Raw genomic sequence first — 23,156 nt, 5'->3', positions numbered from 1 at the left:
TAAATAAATGAAATACTATACTAAAATATTAGAATTTGCAAATGTTTGAAAACTGTTCAATTGGTCTCCTTTCAGAAGTATATAAAATAAAAAATTGTTAGATTTTCATACTTTGCCTAAGATCCAGAACAAGCAGATATTTGCCAAGTTCTATAATATAATTAGGATCTATAATGAGAGCTTAACAGCAAGGATCAGAACTGAATAAAGGGGAAAACTGCATGGCTATTTATTTTTTTTACCAAACCAGTCGATCCTAAAGGAGATCAACCCTGAATATTCATTCATTGGAAGGACTGAGGCTGAAGCTCTAATACTCTGGTCACCTGATGTGAAGAGCCAACTCATTGGAAAAGACTCTGATGCTGGGAAAGATTGAAGGCAGGAGAAGAAGGGGGCAGCAGAGGATGAGATGGTTAGATAGCATCACTAACTCAATGGATATGAGTTTGAGCAAACTCCAGGAGATAGTGAAGGAAAAGGAAGCCTGGCATGCTGCATTTCATGGGGTCACAAAAAGTCAGACGTGACTTGGCGACTGAACAACGACATGTTAGTGATACTCTGAAATCAATTCAAGTTGATCAAATCATGAATTCTTAATAAAAAGCTCATGGCAATTTAACAATATTTTATAAAAGGTAATTACAGTAAATGGGGTAATTATACAGAAAGTGATGAAAAACTATGGACTTTGGAGCCAGATTATCTGGAGTGGAATTCTAGCTCTACCACTTACTAGGTGTGTGGCCAGGACAAGTTACTTATCCTCTTTGGGCTTCAATTTTGTCATTTTAAAAAAATGCATAAAATAACAGCATCTGCCTTTCAGGGCTATTGTGAGGATAACATTAGAAACTACATGTAAAATTGCTTATCAGTACCTGGCACATAGTATGCTAAATGAGTGTTAGCTATTTATTTTTAGAAGGAAGGAGAAAAAAATGAAGGAAGTAGTCTCTATCCAATTTTCATTAATTTTCTAGATTAGAGTAGCCTTTCCAGAGACAGAAAAAAAATTGTTAAACTATAAACAAAACCACTTATGTTTCACATAATTATTCATGTTAATAATTAATGAAATTTGATTAAATCTCCAGTACAGTACACAGAAAAAAAATTAAATCTTACATGGCTGATAACAGGAAATTACTCATAAGAACACAGGGCCCATTCCAAAAGTGAACAAGTGAATGAAGTCATTAATCCCTATGACATTCCTGCCTTTTGGTGAACCAAGAAGAGCTTTAAATGAGCTGGAAGAAATGTTCTGAGGGACCTGCTGCACTCAGGGTTGTTTGGTTTTTCAAGGAGGGTGCTCCTGCTTGCATGGCGTCCCTAGTCAAATTTCTCATGAGCTGCTTTAGCAGACAATTTTCCCTCAAACACATCCTTGCATCTGTGATTCCTCTGTTCAGATCACACTTTCCCCGACAAAGCTGTTGTGATATATGTGGTAAGCTGAATAACAGGTAACTGCCTCCACTCATGGGATCCATTGTCAGCCTGTCTTCTAAAAATAGTCCTATTCCTGACCTTTCCACTCCACGAACCCAACAAGTATCCAGAGTGTCCACCTCCTCCATCTCTGCCAAAAACACACCTGAAAAGTAAAAGTGTGGCACTATTTAACAACAGTGACAAATACTGATTGAACATATGGAGTCGGGAGTGACTGTGCTGTCATCAAGAATTCATGAAGGCCAGTACAAGGTTCTGTGATGGCATGCCCTCTTCCCAGAGAGCCCAAAGGGACCCTTCTCTCAACAAGCCCCTTCTTAACATTGCAAACAGTTATTCCCACTTAATAGCAATGGAGTCTGAGGAAGTTCTGAGAGCATTACATTTTTAAAGAAACACTTCAGTTATATTTACTAAAGATGGACTTTTTAACATATTAACAGTTGTTTCAGCCCACATTGTTTCTTTGAATATCTATCAAATACTTTGGGAAAATTACTGGAAGTTCAGGATATCCTTCACTACTTCTGCAAACATGTACTGAGTGCTAAACGGTGCCAGACACTCTCCTGGGTGAGAGGGACAAACAGAGCCAGAAGAAGCACAGGAAATGGACGTCAGAAATGCTGGGTTGAGAAGCAGATTAAAGAACTGTTCTCATGTGACACGTTCACCTAAAGTCACATCTATACCCTAGGGTCCTAAAAGGCTGGGTTGCTGGGTTCCACCTTCTTTGCTTAATATACAAAAAAGCACTTCTTAAAAAGGGTTTGTTTTCTGGAGGATTATGAAGATTTGTTTTTCTTCAGACTGGAGCCAAAATAATGCTTGAGCTAGAGCTTAACTAGTTATTTCAACTGTATTCCTCATGTAAATTAAAGTTTGTAAATTTACCAAAATACTGGCTATCTCAAATCTTTAAAGATTGTCATTGAAAATATTCCCCTCTAATACTGTGTCAAGCTCTGAATAACTGCAACAATCTCAACCTGTGAAAAATAGGTGGGTTCCAAATTTGAAACACCTGATCACGACCACACAGGTACATCAGTATGGTAAATTCAGTGCCCAATATAGCTAAGGTAAAAGGTTCTTCACTGTGAATAAGATTTTCTATCATTACCCTAGAGAAGACTGCTCAAGGAAACCGTAATGAAGACACTCAAACAGCTTCACTCTGTAGTCTCAGAAGAGCAATTAAAGCAAGGTAAGGAGACCTTTCTGGCCATTTGCAGCCAAGACATACCGGGAAAATCTGGGATTAAAGCAATTTTAATGTACAGAGAAATGTACCATCTTGGAGCTACTGGGTCAACATCAGTGCAAAAAGTAGGCACCAGGACAGAGCATTCTTATCCAGTCAGCTTCTAATCTCCACAAGCTCCCGTAGAGAGAAGAACCTAGATTTGACGCTGTCACCATGACCCACCAGCCAGTAGAGCAGGAAGTCATTCCACAAAAACAGGGTGTGCGTGTGCACATGTCTGTATGCATATGTGTGTGTTTTAATCCGATGATCAGGGAAGCATGCACTTGTAAATCTGCCGCTTCCACATCACTGAACTGCAGGTCTTCACTTAGGCACAAGCAGTGACAAAAGTCATCTTCCCCTAAACCACAGGTCAGTATCTGGGAGATCTGATAACAAAATGGTGATTTTTCACCAATGCACTAGCCTCTAAGTCACCCCATTGTGGAATTCTCTTTGCTTTGCAGTTTCCCAGTAGTCTGTCAGCTGGTTCCCAGAACTTGCTCCACAGATTGCTCAGCTTCGGCTCTTCCCTTCAATTCTGGTTTGTTCACTGTCAGAGAGTCCAGGTGGCTCTTCCCCAACCAGCTGTCCACTCTGCTTGGCCATGCCTTCTGCTGCCCTGAGACCCAAGGGACACCCCAGCTCCACAGGGAGGCTGCTGTCATCACATTCTCTGTTGTCCTTCCATTCATTCAACAAGAGCTCCTGAGCAACTGTAAATGTCACGTAAGTGCCACCAAAGATGACTAAGATGGCCCAAGCACACTAGCAGAGTGGACTGGGCATGTGACGTTAAAAACAATAGCAGCTTCCAGTAGCGAACCCCTAGTTTGGCTCTGCTTAACAAACTGAATGGCAACACAGAATGACAACACCAGGGACATGGCACCCTCTGTAACGGGACACAGCTGGCTGCTGCATAAAACGCTCTGAACAACTCAAAGATTTCAGGTGCTCAGCAGCCCGCCTACACAACTGCTTCCCCAGTCAAGGCCTCTGCAGCCTCATGAGTGTGAGCACAGCATCAAGTCTGAGCAGGGAGACAGATGCCTTAAAGCTTCATTACAAACTGGCTGAGTTGAGGTTCTCATCTCTGTCAAGTGGGACTAACATCATCAGCCCCTCACTGTGTCAAAGGACCATGAAAAGCAACAAGATACCCTGAAAGGCCAAACGGCTGTAAACTGTCCAGCGGTACCATCATGGGGAGTAATAGTTCAGGGGCCGGCTATTACGAAAGATTCTTAAACACTTGCTGGTTCAAGGTGCACACGGTGCTGGGGACTACACAGCCTCGAGTGTCCTGTGACAGCCCCTGATCTCTCTGTGATTAGTAGGAAGGAAGGGTCAGGCCACAAGAAGAAAAACACATTTCTGCCTAATTGCCCAAGTTAAACCTGCTCTTCTCACTCAGCCTGACAAATCATTCCCTGCTTATTACTTTCTATAATTTAATATATATAAGTGCTTTACTGGCAAGCTTCTCGAAAGAATAAATAATACTTAATGACTGCCTACTGTTTAATTAACTCATGATTGAACTTCTCATGGATCGCTATAAACACTAAATTATATCCTTCCTCAAAGCTGCCATGGACAGAATTCTTGTTTCAAGCTTTAACTTTCCTGCCTAAACAATTCCGAAATTTCAGCAAATCTGTACATTGGACAGGGAGGTGAGAGAATCAACCTTAATGCCTGGTTATAAACTGTGTTATTTTATAGAGCAAGGATGAGGTCTTAATTTAAATAAGATTGAAAATGTGCACATGTCCGAACATCTCATTTATATTACAGCAATCATTAAACATCGCTGGATCTGGGGCAGTCTGATTAGCATAAACTCTGCGTATTACCACAAGGTTTCGAGTTTCTACTCCAGCTTCTCATCTGAGCTGCCATTTTCTGTCTGCGTGATGCTGCAAATAAATTCTCCCCTTGGCACGGCTCAGCTGTCAGGCACCTCTGTTCTATAATGAACCCATGAATTACATCTCCTGCTCTGTCATCCCTGGTCTCACACATCAAAATATTGTTCTTCAATTGTAATTTATAACTTAATTTAAATGTCCCTTTTACTGTGACCTTTTTAGATCAAATGGCACTGCAGCTGGCAGCTACTGCTACGCCAAAGTATTCTTCTGCAATTACAGCCATTATAATAACTGCAGAAAAAAGCCTATCTGAGGTTAGATTGCATTCATGCTAAATATTAAATAATTGCAGTCCATTAGGGATAATATTAGATTTCAATGTCTTTTGCTCTGCAAAATACACTGTTTATTTATAAGAAATTGCCAAAATAACTTAGAAAGGGGAAAAAAAGTGGAATCTGGAAACGATCTTAAAATTCCTCATGTAGTTTTAATCATTTGAATTATTCCTCACTGACATGAGAAAGCTGTCTGAAATCTGACAATTGAAAACGTCCTCTCATAATATATAATTCACAAATGCCTATATATTTTCATTCATTCCTCTATCACCAATGACCTCATTCAGTTCAGTCCAGTCGCTCAGTCATGTCTGACTCTCTGCGACTACATGGACTGCAGGACTCCAGGCTTCCCTGTCCATCACCAACTCCTAGAGCTTGCTCAAACTCATGTCCATTGAATTGGTGATGACATCCAACCATCTCACACTCTGTCGTCCCCTTCTCCTCCCACCTTCAATCTTTCCCAGCATCAGGGTTTTTTCTAATGAGTCAGTTCTTTGGATCAGGTAGCCAAAGTATTGGAGCTTCAGTATCAGTCCTTCCAATGAACATTCAGGATTGATTTCCTTTAGGATTGACTGGTTTGATCTCCTTGCAGTCCAAGGGACTCTCAAGAGTCTTCTCCATCAACACAGTTCAAAAGCGTCAATTCTTTGGTGCTCAGCTTTCTTTATGGTCCAACTCTCACATCCATACATGACTACTGGAAAAACCGTAGCTTTGACTAGATGAAACTTTGTTGGCAAAACAATGCCTCTGCTTTTTAATATGCTGTCTAGATTGGTCATAGTTTTACTTCCTAGGAGCAAGCATCTTTTAATTTCATGGCTGCAGTCACCATCCACAGTGATTTCAGAGCCCAAGAAAATAAAGCCCAGTGACCTAGTACAAAGCTCAAAACATGATACACACATGCATTCAAAAACTAGAGTTAAGATTGAAAGCACAATGCTTATTTTTGTTTGGCCACTGTCACTCCTAATAATGCTACTTAAGCACTGGAGAGGATAAATTTCTCTAAATACTCTTATAGGCACACATTTGAGAGATAAAGGTAAAGACACAGAATTTAACTGCTGAGAGTAAGGGCTGAAGGAAAGATTCAGTTAATTTTCAGAAAGAAATACATGTTCGCTGGAATAACTCTTCCCCTCTAACACATTCTGAATAAGTACAACGTTCTAGAAATTATGTCGGCTCCTGAGGTCATAAAGGAGAAGAGAGAGAGGAGAACCAACATTTCTTGAGTGTTGCCTGTGCTAGGAACTTGTACATCTGTGTGTGGGCTCAGTTCCTCATTCGTGCTCAACTCTTTGAGACCCCATGGACTGTAGGCTGCCAGGCTCCTCTCTCCAGGCAAGAATAATGGAGTGGGTTGCCATTCCCTTCTCCAGAGATGCTAAGAACTTACTCAGTATATAACTTCATCATTTCACACCGGTCTTTTGAGGCAAGAGTGCTACATATGAGGAAACAAAACCAAGAGGTTCAAACTTGTGCTTGGGGCCACCTCCATACAAAGCAGCAGAGCAAGGATTCCACATTAGCCCAGTGTCCAGGACCCCTAAGACTCAGTCCCTGCCCCCGACCCCTCTACTGGAGCATGTCAAGATTGGCGATCTGCTGGGAACAGTGAGCTCAGGGACTCCTTCAGCTGCAGGGCTGGGGCAAGCACAAGGTCTTTTCTTACATTGGGGTGGCTAGTCAGGAGTAGCTCAGAGTAGAGAAAACACACACATATAAACAAAATAATGAAATAAATGTATAATAAAAACAGAAGAGTATCAGTGACTAGGGTGCTATTTGTTCTGTTGAAAGAGCAAGATGATTCCACAAAGTAGACTTTAAAGATCAACAGTATACATAATATGATTAACTTTGCCTATACTTAGGGCTTCCCTGGTGGCTCAGCAGTAAAGAATTTGCCAGCCATGCAGGAGCCACGGGTTCGATCCCTGGGTTGGGAAGATCCCCTGGAGGAGGAAATGGCAACCCACTCCAGTATTCTTGCCAGGAAAATCCCATGGACAGAGAAGCCTGGTGGGCTACAGTCCATGGGGTCACGAAGAGTTGGACACCACTGAGGGACTGAGCATGCCTATACTTAATAAAGAGCAACAGTCAAATTAAAAACACTATTCTAGGAGGAGGTAATAAAAGGCAGTTATTATGTCTAGGCAATAATTCACTTATAACAATTTCCCATGGCTAGTACAACACTGTATCATTTCTCATTCACAGCTCTCACATATGTGTAGAAAACAGGTCACAATCTCCTGGCTACAGTGCTTTTGAAGATATTCTAAACCCACAGAGCAGGGAGCTCAACCACAGGTGATTAGAAAGCAAACACCAAATCCTGGCATATCAGCTGAGGCCAGTACCTTATTTTAAAATATAGAACAAACCAAGTCTTAGCCATTTCTGACCATTTGTCTGTTTTTAGCATCTAATCTGACATTGTCTTTACAAACATAAACACCTGGACAGGAGAACCTGAGAAGATGCTGGCACCAAAGATGCAGGTTTTGGGGTCCCACAGAGGTGAGATCTAAATGAGAGAAAGCTCCTGGCTCTGGCTTAGGTTCAAACACTTGTCCTGCCACTAGCTGTGTGATAAGAAGCGAATTATTTTTCTAAACCTCAGTTTTCTTAGCTGTAGAAAGGAAGAACATAGAATCTTAGCTGTAGAAAGAAAGAACATAGAATTCATGCCTGTTTAGGATGAAATAAGATATGTGGCCATCACTGAGCCTGATTCCGGAAAGAGGAAATGTTCCATTAAGGAAAGCTGACTGAGAAGGGATGGGACGCGACGAGTGTCACGGGAAAGTGCTCTGGCGCTAGGAGAGGGAGTATGCCTTAGAGCACCATAGGGGTGAGCTTATCCTATAGTGCAGAAAAGACAGGATGGAAGATGGGGATGAGAAGGGAAACAACAGAGAACCTGATGACCTGGGGAGCTCTCAGGAGTGAGGTGCCAGGCTGTCCTGGGAGGAAGTAGCAGGCTGGGCAGAGGGGCCTGGAGGACCCTGCTCTGAGCAGCAGTGTGGCCCCTGGACTCTTCCTCTATAACAGAGGGGCTGAACTGGGTTGTTTTTCAGAACCCCTCAGTTTTTAATCTTTTTTCTCTTTATAGACTTTGTTTTTAATTTTTATTTATTTTTGGCTAGGCTGGGTCTTTGTTGCTGCATGCAGACTTTCTCTAGTTGCAGCACTCAGGATTCTTATTGCAGTGGTTTCTCTTGTGGAGCATGGGCTCTTAGCGTGTGGGCTTCCGTGATTGTGGCACACAGGCTTAGCTGCCCTGTGGCATGTGGGATCTTCCCCAACCAGGGATCGAACTTGTGTCCCCTGCACTGGCAGGCGAATTCTTTACCACTGGACCATCAGGAAAGTTCCACAGATGTTTGTGAAAGGTAAAATTCTAAAGGATATTCTATAGAAAAATAAATAAACAAATGGAAATATTAATACACTCATTTAGAAAAGTAAACAAACAATATAGCCACTGAACTACGCCAAACTGCCCGGGACAAACACTGACCAGCTATTGCAGATGCTTCACTTACACCTTAGGGATTTAAGGTTAATGTCTTAACTTTCAGGTCTCTGCAAAAGCTGGACTAGTTCATGCCACGGGTCTTTAAATGACATTATGCATAATTATCTACAGAGCTCATAGTATATAATCTCGCTTCCCAGAAACAAAACCTTTCCTCCTGCTTTCTGTGTAAGCTCCAATCCAGGACATAAAGGATGCTGGGCTGTGGCGGATCAAAGCTACCAGTCCAGTGCATGGAAAGGGAGGCCAGTTCCTCAGAACTCAGCACACAAATCCACTGATGAGAAGACCCAGCTTAATGATACAGAATGAGGAGTGTAACTCCAGCCACAGAGAGAAAAACTCCTCGCAGAGTCAGGAATCGTCGTCATTTGTCAACTTAGAAAGACCTATCTCAGATCGCAGGCAGAAACTGTTCAGGGCCACAGTGGAAATTTTTTCACTTACTCCTAGAATCTTCACAGCCTTGCAAACAGAAAAATGGCAAGGGAAGCTCTAACCTAGAGGGTGACAGAGAAACATAGCTCTATTCCCTTATGCAGACATTAGTGAACCCATTCCTAAATGCTCAAGTCAACTAGGAAGTACACATGAAAGGTTAGCCACAGGTCAATTATAACCAGATTCCTACAAACAATTAGATTTCTTTAAAATAAATAAACAAAAACAACCTCAAGATCAACGGCATCAGTATTAAGAGAAACCATTTACAAAAAGTGCTTGAATTCCTACTCAGAAGAATTTAAGTGCAGAAATGACTGCTTCCCATCCACAGGGCTCAGTAACCTTAACCTTGATGATTTTTGACGAGTAATTTTAAGGCTGTGTAAACAATAGTGCATTATTCTTTCTGGCTGCAATGATAAATTAATGGAACAAAGAAAATCAAAGAGGCACACAGCAAAGCAGGCAAGACTACAGAGGTGGGAAGGCTTCTGAGTGGCTGCTCTTTTATCTAGAAACCTCAGCCAAGAACAAAGTGAGTGACTAAGAAATAAGCAACGAGGCTTTGGGCAACCCCAGTAGTGCCTCCAGCTGCAGCCCTGCAGAACCAAGGAGCCTCACCCTGAGCCTGAGAGGCTTAGCCTCCTCACCATTCTGGATTTCTCAGTCTAACAGGTCTGAAAGAACAAAGGAAAAAGACTGTACGATTTCAAAACACAGCAGCAGCAGAAGAGAGCCTGACTGTGGAAGACTACCAAACTTGGCAAATATGATACAAACAAAGACCTCAAACTCGCAACAGTCCCAAAAGATTCTGTGTGATGGCGGCCAGCATGGTAACTCAGAGGCATCAAGTGAAGTTAGACTGGAGAACACATGAAAACGTGTATCTCGCTAGTGAAATGGTTGGGGGAAGGAGTTGAAAGGGGAGAAAAATTTAGAGCCATCCTTCCCCCAAATCCTTGAAGAACTAGTATTCCAAAGTACTGGAGTAGGCTGGAACACTTCTGGCTTCCCAGGTGGCGCAATGGTAAAGAACCCACCCAACAACGCAGGCGAAGAAGGCAATGGCACCCCACTCCACTACTCCTGCCTGGAAAATCCCATGGACAGAGGAGCCTGGAAGGCTGCAGCCCACGGGGTCGCTGACGATCGGACACTACTGAGCGACTTCACTTTCACTTTTCACTTTCACGCATCGGAGAAGGAAATGGCAACCCACTCCAGTGTTCTTGCCTGGAGAATCCCAGGGATGGGGGAGCCTGGTGGGCTGCTGTCTCTGGGGTCACACAGAGTTGGACATGACTGAAGCGACTTAGCAGCAACAACAATGCAGGAGACCAAGACCAAGGTTTGATCCCTGGGTCAGGAAGATCTCCTGCAGAAAGGAACGGCAACCCATTTCCATGGGAAATCCCATGGAAAGAGGAGCCTGGCAGAGCTACAATCCAGGGAGCTGAAAAAGTCGAACATGACTGAGCACGTGTGCGTGTACACACACACACACATACACACAAGCTGGAATGCACACCCAACCCATTCTATGGTCAAGGAGGAAGCTAACCAACGGCAGGGCGGTAAGACAGGCAAGGGTGAGCAGGTGGTGTGGTGATGTAAGAAGCTCTGAGAGTGACTGGCTATAGAGAAGAGAGCTGGCCAGGGCAGAGCTGAAGGACAGGAGATGGAAGAGACAGCAGAGACTTTAGAAAGGAACAGCTTCAAAGGTAGCCAGGGCTGACCCCAGGCCACCCGAGACCAGATCTACCAGCAGCACAAGACCTTGCCCCCAACAGCCCCTGAGGGGCAGACTGGAACCATCTAGGGTAGAGCCACGGAAGAAATACTCAGCAACCTGACAGGTCAGAATAAGTCAGTTAACATGGTTAGCCACAGATGATAATCTATGGTTATCTATAGATTCTATAGATAATCTATGATAATCTATAACCATAGATGATAATTCTCTCATCTAAATAAATATATTCTTTGTACAAAGAAAGCCAAATACATGGTACATTATGCTAATACAAATATGACAGTATTTTATAAATCAAATGTCCTAGAATTTTACAGAAATATCACAGTCACTACTAGAATATTTTTACATTCTCAAGATGATAACATTCACACTTAAATCTAAGTAAATTATAACTGACAGAAAGGGGAAGGAAATAAACTATTACAGAAAATTAAAAATAAGGACTACCGTTTATTTTAGTAACACTGTACACAACAGTAAAACCCAGCTGTTGGGGGCTGAAAAACAACCACCAGAAGACCTGCACATCAAACCCTGGCAACATGCGACTGCAACATTATTTGAGAAAAAGGTCTTTACAGACATGACTGTGATGAAGTTAAGGATTTTAAGATGAGAAGACAATTCTAGATTATTCAGGTGGGCCCAATATCCAATGACCAGCATCCTTACAAAAAGAGGGGCCGTGGAAAAACACAGGACAGAGAAGACCTAGATACACAGAGAAGACGGCGAAGTGAAGGCAAGCAGAGCAAGAGTGACCACTAGCCCCACAGAGCTTGAAGCTGCTCGGTGCTGCAGGAGGCACAGAATGATTCTCCCCAAGGTGCTAGAGGGAAGCATGGCCCAAATGATACCCTGATTTTGAACTTCTGGGCTCCAGAACTGTAAGAAATCTGTTGCTTTAAGTTCCCAAGTTTACAGTACACAATTTGCCAGAGCAGCCACAGCAAACTACTTCACTGACCTTCAAACTTTGGGGTAAAAAAATTTATCTAGGAGAGCTGCGGGGGAAAAAAATGTTATTCTGAAATATATTTCAAACTAGTATTAAGAAACACACATACTAGTACAAACACTATAAATCTTAATATTCTACATTTCAGAAGTTATGTTAATATATGAGCCCTTTTAAAACTCATGGGCCTATTTGTTCTAAGATTAAACGCTTACTTAGATTTCAACACTCATCAAATGCTCTCCCATAAGGGCTTTGCAAAGAGCAGGGACTTCATCACATGTATTGCTGAATAAATAAATGAATGAATGATTGTATTAAAGCCTCTTCTTCAATGTAAAAGGGCTAAGGCCTTTTATTCTGACTTGCTAAATACTTACCATATTGATATTAATGCTTCATATAGGTTCACAGGTGCTAAAATTCCAATTGACTGATGTTATAGTAGACATTTTTCAAACCACCACGGAAGCCTCAAAACATTTTATCAGTATTTAGCACAGAAAAAAAAATCTTATGAGACAAAAATTTTTTTAAATTAGCAAAGGAACTTTCTAACTTTGGCCAAACCAAAGTAAAAGCTTTTGTTTGCTGAGACCCTGGGAGGACAGAGGGAGACATGCAGGGGAGACAGTCAGGTGACAGCAGGAAGGTTTCCAATTGGCTAAACAGTGAGTCTCCCAAAGTGCAGATTCTCAAGAGGACTGCGATGAGGTGCTGGGCTCCAGTTGGACTGTCCTCATAGTCCGACACATAAAGTTTAATACGTGTATACGGCAGAGTGTGCTTAATAAACTACAGGTGCTAACCACACTTCTCTCACAGAATTGTTATACAGATCAAATGAAATCATTCATAAGAAACACTTAAATTTTCACCTAACATATAAGCACTCAACCAACAAGTACATTCTAATTTTATTACAGCTTATTAATATTGTTGTTATTAATGACATCAGGCAGCTGACCAATAGCTGATACCTAGTAAAATGAGAGAAACAGTGATTAACTTAAGGTTTGATGTCTGGTTGAAAATTCAGTCAAAAAGCTGAGCAGGGGAGAGAATGGCTTAGCAAAGGCATTTACCCACAGAAAAATGAAATAAGACAAAGACAAAACACAAGGGGAAGAAAAGCATGTGATGCGTACACTTTCATAAAAGCTTACTGCACCGAGGCAAGCTTTCAGGGTAACTGAAGATAACTTCTTGTCACCACATGCTGATCAAATCTGGCCAAGTATTGCTTTAGTGTATGTGCCACATTTTAAAAGACATGCAGACAAAGCTGACCACAGGAGAAATGAAATGGTTATGAACAAAAATGGTTATACACATACACATATATAAAAACTACACCATGGACAGAGGATGAGACAGTTAGCTAACATCACAACTCAGTGGACATGAATTCAAGCAAACTCCAGGAGATAGTGGAGTACAGGGAAGCCGGGCATGCTATAGTCCATGGGGTCACAGAGTCAGACACGACATAGTGAATGAACAACAATCAGTTGAAAAGGTCTTACTTATATGAGAAAACTTCAACTACATGGTCTTTTTCTGCATCTTTATTTCTACTATCATTAACAATATGAGGAAGATTCCAATATCCTGCTATGACATAAATAAAACACTAGCAAAGGTGCTTGTCAAAACTGATACACATAAGGTGTTCTTAAAAATTATTGGAAATAATCAGATAAAATTATTGGATTTCCATAAAAAGAAAGCATGTAGCATATCAACTAATACTCTTTTCATCCAAAATCCTGACAGAACAAAACTACCACCCTCCAACCAAGTAATGGTGACTAATCCGAATGGAGAATAATAAAAAGAGGAGAATTTAAGTAAAGGGTGTGAATGTGTAATCAATTTAGGAGAATCCTGATCATATAATTTGTGTGCTTAGTCACTCAATCATGTTTTTTAGACTCTCTGCAACCTCATGGACTGTAGCTTACCAGGCCCCTCTATCTATGGGGATTCTCCAAGAAAGAATACTGGAGTGGATAGCCATTCTCTTTTCCAGGAGATCTTCCCAACTCGGGGGTAGAACACAGGTCTCCCACACTGCAGGCAGATTCTTGACCGTCTGAGCCACCAGACAAATGATAATAAAAGGGCCTTTTGGCAAAGCATTATTTGGGAGCTGCCCATTTAAGTCTGGAGCACTGCAAAGCAAACTCAGGGCCAAGTTGCTTCAGTGAAGTCCATTTATAAAGAACAAACAGAAAATCTCTGAGAGAAGTTCTAAAGACTTAAACTTTTTAGAATGAAAGAGAGGAACATGAAAACGATTCTGAGTGTAGGCTTACTCTGCTGTGCCAACTTTACAACACCAAGATCAAATGTGATTTGGACTTGAACCTGATTTACTTATTCCATCATTCAACAAATATTTAGTGTCTATCTCTACCATGTACCAGGCATTGGGTTATATAGCTCAGAAAACAAAAATGATTAATACTCACGGTTAACAAATAGTGATATTTATAGATCAGAGATAAAAACTAACTATTAAGCGATTGGAAGCCTTTAATCCTCTGTTGAAGGAGATGTGGGTGTGCATAAATAAGTAAACAAACACATACATACTCTCATGAATATGTAAAAAGCTTAATCCAAATGTCTAACAGCCATCCATATTTCAGGGAATAAAACTGTCCAGGCAAAGGTGAAATCTTTGCTGCATGATTATAAATTTTACTTATACATAGTGAACATATATATGTTTAGTGTTAGTGAAAGTAAACATAAGCATGCAAATAAGTTTCTGAGAAAGAAACTGAATCTGAATTTTATTAGGAAATGGGAAAGATATCTGAGCTCAAAGAATAAAATCCAATATCAATTTAATAAAAATAAGTCAGAATGCTATCTTCCAGGAAAACTTACTCTCAAACTATGGGGCTCTGCTGTAGCTTCCAACCGTAAATATAAAGGTCTATTCTGTATTAATAAGAGATCAAATAAATGTAAGCATTTAAAGATGGCTGAATTAATCTCATTAGAATACTATAGGCCATTTATACGTTACATAGCAATTAACCCGTGGTGGATTCATGTCAATGTATGGCAAAACCAATACAGTATTGTAAAGTAAAATAAAGTAAAAATTAAAATTTAAAAAAAAGAGTTATATATAAGCTAAATGTGTACAGATAAGCCTAAATAAAACTGCATATAAGGTTTCCCTGGTGGCTCAGTGGTAAAGAATCCACCTGCCAATGTAACAGACACAGGTTTGATCCCTATTCCTGGAAGATCCCACATGCCGTGGAGCAACTAAGACTGTGCACCACAACTAGTTAGCCACTGCTGCAGAGCCCATACTCTGCAACAGAGAAGCTACAACAATGAGAAGGCCATACACCACGACTACAGGGTAGCCCCTGCTCACCACAACTAGAGAAAAGACTGTGCAGCAAGGAAGACATGCATAGCCAAAATAAAAACATAATTAAAATAATATTTCAATTAAAAGAAAACTCCTTAAGGAGAAACACATAGAAACATTTCTATCTCCATCTTTCAGAGAGAGCATCATTGCTTTGTCATATTTTAACATATTAGTTAACATGCTATGTAAGTTTATAAATAAAACAATTCTGCATTTTCAGGCATTCACAATTTAAAATAAAATAGTAAAACATAATAAAACATATTATGAGCAATGAAGAACTGATGCCTTTGAACTGTGGTGCTGGAGAAGACTCTTCAGAGTCCTTTGGACTGCAAGGAGATCAAATCAGTCAATCCTAAAGGAAATCAACCCTGAAATACTCATTGGAAGGACTGATGCTAAAGCTGAAACTCCAATACTTTGACCCACCTGATGTGAAGAGTTGACTCACTGGAAAAGACTCTGATGCTGGGAAAGATTAAAGGCAAGAGGAGAAGAGGGTGATGGAGGATGAGATGGTTGGATGGCATCACAGACTCAAAGGACATGAGTTTGAATAAACTTCAGAAGTTGGTGATGGACAGGACAGCCTGGCACACTGCAGTCCATGGGGGTGGCAAAGAGTAGGACACAACTGAGTGACTGAACAACAACAACAAAAATGTATTTTTGCTGACATACATTAAGTATGCCCATAGTTACTAAGAATACCCTCTTGTAGTAAGAGAGGCCAACATGTTTATTATGTATTCTTCCTTTATATCAGTACAAAACTTTTTCATGTAAGAAAAGATAAGAAATACATATTAATGGTAATGAGCAAACAAAGAACTGAGTGCCTATTTTGCAAGTTTACCGCTGAATCAAAAGTAACATTGCATGGCCATAAAAGTAATAATATGTTAACTACTTGTGATTCTCCAATGACACTAGTTCTGCTATTATAAAAGTAAGTGGCTCAAGTTTCATACGACCTGAGAATCATCTGCACTGTTAAAATGGACTAAACACTCCAAACAAAAGGTAGAGCTTGCCAGATGGGATAAAAATTCAAGAAACAACTAGAAAGCTAAAGTACACAGAAGAGGTACTTTAAACAAACAAAAGGATTCAAAGTAAGAAGCTGGAAGAAGACACACCACATACAGACAAGAGGCATAAGAAAGCTAGAGTACTGTATGAATTTCAGACAAAACTGAATTTAAGACAAAGGGTATCACTAGGCACAAAAAGGATTGTACCAAAAGGGGAACAGGCTTAATACATGGAGCAAGATCAGTATTAGAAATGTTCATGCACCTAGTGATACAATTCCCACACGTGAAGCAAAACAGAGACAGAAGGAGAAATAACCAAATTCACAATCACAGTGAAAGACTTTAATACATCTGTCAGTAACTGACAACACAACTAGATAAAAGAATGGACTTCCCTGGTGGTTAAGAATCCACCTGCCAATCCAGGCAAGTGGAGTTTGATCCCTGGTCCGGGAAGGTCCCACAAGCTGCAAAGCAAGCTCACCATGTTCTAGGGCCTTGCTCCACAACAAGAGAAGTCACTGCAATGAGAAGCCCACATACCACAACTAGAAAGCAGCACCCACTCTGTGCAACTAGAGAAAAGTCGGCATGCAGCAAAAAAGACCCGGCACAGTCAAAAATAAATAAATACGGCAGAGAAGACCTGAATGGTAATATCAACTATCCCAAAGGAACTGACAATTATAAAACAGTATGCCTAATAACCGCAAAATACAAGTTCATTACAAGTGTACACGGAACATTCACAAGATAAATCACATGCTGAGACAAGATCCAAGTCTCAGATCTCAACAGATTGAAAACTCACTGGGTACTCTTTGATCACAACAGAACTAAATTAGAAATCAATAACATTCCAAAAGGAGGGAAGAAGAGAGGGCAAAAGAATCCTAAGTCCATGCTAATTATACAATTTAATGCTATACAATCCACAGGTAAAAGAAGAAATCACACATAAAATTTTTTAAAAAAATTTTAACTAAAAGGTAATAGAAGAACAACAAATTGAATTTGTGTCAGTTATTTAAGACTCCAACTTAGGAAGCTAGGGGAAAAAATATTCAAATTAACTCAAAATAAGTGGAAAAAAAAACAATAGAAATAAGATTGAGAGATCAATGAAATAGAAAACAACAGAGGGAAAAAAATCAATGAAACCAAACACTACTTACCTGAAAATATCAATAATATCGATAAATCTCTATTAAGAATGACTAAGAAGAGAGGAGACGCACGCTGCTTTGTCTTCTTTGTGCTGCCCTTACCACTGTCTGGAGAACTCTCTCTCCTCTGGGCACAATGGCAACTCTTATGGAAAAACTGATTGCACCAGTTGCAGAAGAAGAGGGAAAGGTTCCAAACCATAAGATCACTGTAGAAGCTATTGGACAAGTCAGTATGGCATGTACCATCAGCATTCTGGGAAAGTCTCTGACTGCTGAGTTTGCTCTTGTGGATGTTTTGGAAGATAAACTCAAAGGAGAAATGATGGACCTGCAGCACAAGGGCTTATTCCTTCAGACACCAAAAATCTTGGCAGACAAAGATTACTCTGTCACTGCCAATTCCAAGATCGTAGTGGTAAGTGCAGGAGCTCTCTAGTAAGAGGGGGAGAGGCACCTGAATTTGGTGCAAAGGAACATTAATGTCTTCAAGCTCATCACTGCTCAGATTGTGAAGTACAATCCCAACTGCATCATCATTGCGGTTTCCAACCCAGCAGACATTCTCACATTCGTTACCTGGAAACCAAGTGGATTACCCAAGCACTGTGTGATTGCAAGTGGATGTAATCTGGATTCTGCTATATTTTGCTGTTTTATGGCTGAAAATTAAAAGATGCTTCCTCCTTGGAAGAAAAGCTATGACCAACCTAGACAGCATACTAAAAAGCAGAGATATTAGTTTGCCAACAAAGGTCTGTCTAGTCAAAGCTGTGGTTTTTCCAGTAGTCATGTATGGATGTGAGAGGGGCTATAAAGGAAGCTGAGCGTCAAAGAATTGATGCTTTTGAACTGTGGAGTTGGAGAAGACTCTTGAGAGTCCCTTGGGCTACTAGGAGATCCAATCAGTCCATCCTAAAGGAAATCAGCCCCGAATATTCATTGGAAGGACTGATGCTGAAGCTGAAACTCCAATACTTTGGCCACCTGGTGCGAAGAACTGACTCATTTGAAAACACCCTGATGCTGGGAAGGATAGAAGGCGGGAAGAGAAGCGGATGACAGAGGATGAGATGGTTGGATGGCATCACCGACTTGATGGCCATGAGTTTGAGTAAGCTCCAGGAGTTGGTGATGGACAGGGAAGTCTGGTGTGCTCCAGTCCATGGGGTTGCCAAGAGTTGGACACAACTGAGTGACTGAACTGAACTGATGGCTGAAAAACTTGGCATTCATCTCAGCAGCTGCCACAGATGGATTTTGGGAGAACATGGCAACTCAAGCATGGCTGTGTGGAGTGGAGTGAATGTGGCAACCGTTTCTCTCCAGGAAGTTAATCCAGAAATGGGAATAGACAATGATAGTGAAAACTGGAAGGAAGTGCATAAGATGGTAGTTGAGAGTGCCTATGAAGTCATCAAGCTAAAAGAATATACCAACTGGGCTACTCAATTAAGTGTGGCTGATCTTCTTGAATCCATGTTGAAAAATTTATCCAGGAATCACCCAGTGTCAACAATGGTGAAGGGCATGTATGGCATTGAGAATGAAGTCTTCCTGAGCCTTCCATGTATTCTGAATGCTCGGGGTTAACCAGTTTTACTAACCAGAAGCTGAAGGATAAAGAGGTTGATCAACTCAAGAATAGTGCAGATACCCTCTGAGGCATCCAGAAAAACTTAAAGGAACTGTGACTTCTGGAGGCAAGGCTGTAGAAACTTAAAACTACAGTGTGATTAACCACAAGCCTTTAGTTTGCGTCTGTGTACATAGAGCACAGTTCACTTCTGTCTTCCTAAGTCTGTGAATCTGGGCTCCCAGAATCAAAGCCCATGCTTGCTTTAATCCTTGCAAGAGGAGTCCTTGAACAAATAAAATAAACCACCTAGCATTAAAAAAAAAAAGAAAAGAATGACTAAGAAGAAATAAACAAGCAATATTAAAAATGAAAGAAAGGTCAAAATTATAGGTTCTTATGAACATTAAAAAGAATCTTCTGAAATAATTTGAAATTTTTACCAATAAATTTGATAACCCAGATGAAATGACCAAAACATTTAGAGATCAACAGATTACTAGTGACGCATGATAAAATATAGAGTCTGAATAGGCCTATGTCTGTCTGTCCTTTCATAACAGGGAAGAACACACCTGACTCCTTATCAGACCTGTTCCTTCAGCTCTGACACTCTGACTCTGGTGCCTGTGCGTGGGCGTGCTGGCTGTGCACCTCTAAGTATGTTGCCCACAGCCTGAAATATATGTGAAAGCCCACTCTAGAGGCTCTGACCTTGAAAGGTATAACACTTTCCCATTCATATAGGGAAAAAAGATGCAGAACATAAAATGACAACTGTCTTGTTGGAGGCTTATAAAAACACTGTGACCAGATCTACATGAACAGGTGCAGGAAAAAAGGATTCTGGCACCAACAGTTTACAACAATCAGCTGCTCCCACCCCTCCTTTTTGGTATAAAAGAAGTCTGAGTTCTAACTCAAGTGAGGTGATTCTTTGGGACACTAGTCCACCATCTTCTCAGTCTGCTGGCTTCCCAAATAGTCACTATTCCTTGGCCTGACAACTCGTCTCTCTATTCGTTGGCCTGTCGTGCGGTGAGCAGTACAGTCAGTCTCTAACATGCAAACAAGTTTCATTCTGAGAGCATGTCTGTGAGTCCAATTTGTTCTTAAGTCCAACAAAGTTAGCCTAGTTCAGTTCAGTTCGGTTTCTCAGTCGTGTCCGACTCTTTGCGACCCCATGAATCACAGCATGCCAGGCCTCCCTGTCCATCACCAACTCCCGGAGTTCACTCAAACTCATGTGCGTTGAGTCAGTGATGCCATCCAACCATCTCATCCTCTGTCGTTCCCTTCTCCTCCTGCCCCCAATCCTTCCCAGCATCAGAGTCTTTTCCAATGAGTCAACTCTTCGCATGAGGTGGCCAAAGTATTAGAGTTTCAGCTTTAGCATCATTCCTTCCAAAGAACACCCAGGACTGATCTCCTTTAGAATGGACTGGTTGGATCTCCTTGCAGTCCAAAGGACTCTCAAGAGTCTTCTCCAACACCACAGTTCAAAAGCATCAATTCCTCGGTGCTAAGGACCCAACAAACACAATCGGCTCTATACCATTGCTTTTACACTTGATTCTGGACACCGTGGGCTTGAAATAAAGATACCATACTGCTGTGCTCTATATAGTACTGCACAGTAAACAAAAGCACAATCACTTGTGGAGTGATTGTACATGACAGTGTACACCAGACACCAAACTAACTTATACAACTGGACATGCAAACACATGCTTGCATCTTTGAAAGTTTGCTACTTGAAGGTTCAGATGAAGGAGACTTACTGTATGAACTTTCCATTAAAAAAATTTAGTCCCAAATAGCTACACTGTCAATTCTATCAAACATTTAACAATCAAGATCAATCCTTTATAAATTCTTTAAGAGAAAGAAAAAGAGTAGGAGGAACTATTTCCCAACTAATTTTTTAAATCAGTATTACTCTTATATTAAAACCAGACAAAGGTATTACAAAGAAAGAAGACTACAGTTCACTGTCCCTCATGAACACAAAGGTGACAGTTTTTAACAGTAAATTGAATCCAGTAGTACATAATGCTCAAGCAGGATTTAATCTAGGAACATAGTTTAAAGTCTGAAATCAATTAATGTAATTTACCAAACAAACAAAAAAAGTATAACAACCTATGATCATCTCAACAGATACACAAGAGAAAAATAGCATCTGACAAAATTCAATGTTCATTCATGGTAAAAAACCTTAATAAACTTAGATACAAAAGGGAACATTCTCAGCTTGTTTAAATAACAAAAAAAAATCCTACATTGCACATAACAGTGAACAACTGAGTGTTTTTTCTTTAAGATGAGAAAGAAAGCAAATATGTCTATTCTCATCATTTCTATCCAGTACTGTACTGGAGGTTCAAGCAAGTGTAATAAAGCATAAAAAAAGAAATAAAACACATAAATCAGAAAGAGGTAAAGCCGTCTTTGTTTGCAGATGACATGACATTGTGCACATGGAAAATCCTAAGGAACTAACCAGAAAGCTACTAGTGTTAACCTTGCATTCTTTGTATAATACAAGGTCATCATATAAAAACTGACTGTATTTCTATCCTATCAATGAACATTTAGAGAATGAAATTAAAAAATACAATTTTATTAACAATAGAATCTTCAAACAATAACTACTTAAGGGATAAATTTTACAAAATAAGTGTAAAACTTGTACAATGAAAACTACAATATCTCAAAGAAATTAAAGAATACCTATTTTCCCCCAAATGGAGAGATACTATTATCAAGTTCATGGATTGGAAGATTCAAATTGTTAAGGTATCAATTCTTCCAAAATTGATTCATACATCCAATGCAATCTCAATCAAAATAACATCAAAGCCTTTTTTAAAACAGAAACTGGCAAGCTGATTCTAAAATTTACACGAAAATGTAAACTACCTAAAAACAGCCAAAGTAATCTTGAATCAAGTAAAAATAGGAAGATGTATCACCTGGGTTCTTATAAAACTATAGTATTAAAAATACTGAAGTACTAGTAAAAAGAGAGATGTCAGATCAGTGAAACAGAATAGGATCTTAAAAAAACAGGCAATTAAATGACAAAAGACTATTTCCAAAATATCTGGCTTGCACAACTGGCCTCATTGTGGAAAAGAAAGAACTTTCACCTCTACCTCGTATCACATGTAAAATTATTTTGAAATGAATGTAAGAACTAAAACTTCAAAAGAAAGCATAGAAACAAACCTTGTAATCATGAGATGATCAAAGAAATTTTCATTAAAAAAAAGATGCATCAGATTTTAGCAAAATTACATACTTTCTGAAATACAGCATGATATATATATATAGTCATACCATGGGAGGAAATATTTACAATACATATATCAAAGCACTTTTATCTTCAATATGAAAATAATTCTTACAACTAAATTGTACTAAAGGCCAAATAATACAATTTTTAAATTGGGCAAGAGATATCCCCCCACCAAAGCTATACAAATGGGCTTGAACACATAAAAAGATGTTCAACATTACCTGCTGTCAGGAAATTTAAATTAAAAACCTGAAGGACATATTATTACATATCCATTAGAATGGCTAAAACTCAAAAGACTAAAGACATCAAGTCTTGTGGAGCATGCTAAAGAACTGAAATTCTAACGCACCACTAACAGGAATGTAAAATGGTACAGCCACTGTGGAAACCTGTTGGATAACTTTTCTAAAAAGCTACCAGCACTGCCAGGTATTTACTCAAGAGAAATGAAAATATATGTCCTAAAAAAAGACTTGTGTAACAATTCCTAATGGCCAAAAGCTTGGAAAAAAACAAATATCCATCACCAGGTGAAAGGATAAAATACTATGGATATCCACAGACTGGAATACTACTTAGCAATAAGAAAGGCAGGCACCACTACTAATGTGGCAACATACATCTGCTATAAAATTACTGTGCTGAAAGAATCCAAACCCCAAGTATTACATACAGTATTATTCTAATTCATGCAACATTCTAGAAAATGCAACTGATCTATAATGAGAAAAATGTATCAGTGGTTATCTGAGGCTAGAAGCAGCAAAGGATTTTAAAAGAGCATGAGGCAACTTTTGGAGATGCTGGAAATGATTTCTACCTTGAACACTGTAGTAGCTTCATTGGTATACACATTTTAAAAAATTCATCAAATTGTATACTTTAAATGAGAGCAATTTATTTTAAAAAATTACACTCCAATAAATTTTTTTCATCTACACTAAAACTCTCATTTGGGAATAATGAAGAAAAAAGTCAAACAAGTAACCCAGAGGAGCTTATGTTTTAAA

General features: G+C 39.8%; 1 protein-coding gene and 1 pseudogene across 5 annotated transcripts in view; one reads left to right on the top strand and one right to left on the bottom strand.

The window, feature by feature from the left end:
• Positions 1-23,156, bottom strand: part of RERE (arginine-glutamic acid dipeptide repeats) — a 415,540-nt gene that overhangs the window by 94,903 nt on the left and 297,481 nt on the right. The gene's annotated exons all lie outside the window — the stretch shown is intronic.
• Positions 17,297-18,981, top strand: LOC102176811 (annotated as a pseudogene).

The sequence above is a fragment of the Capra hircus genome, chromosome 16 (genome assembly GCF_001704415.2).
Source record: "Capra hircus breed San Clemente chromosome 16, ASM170441v1, whole genome shotgun sequence".
In the NCBI taxonomy this organism is placed as follows: Eukaryota; Metazoa; Chordata; class Mammalia; order Artiodactyla; family Bovidae; genus Capra; species Capra hircus.
Note: the sequence above shows the minus strand (reverse complement) of the source record. Positions and strands in the feature narration are given on the sequence as shown.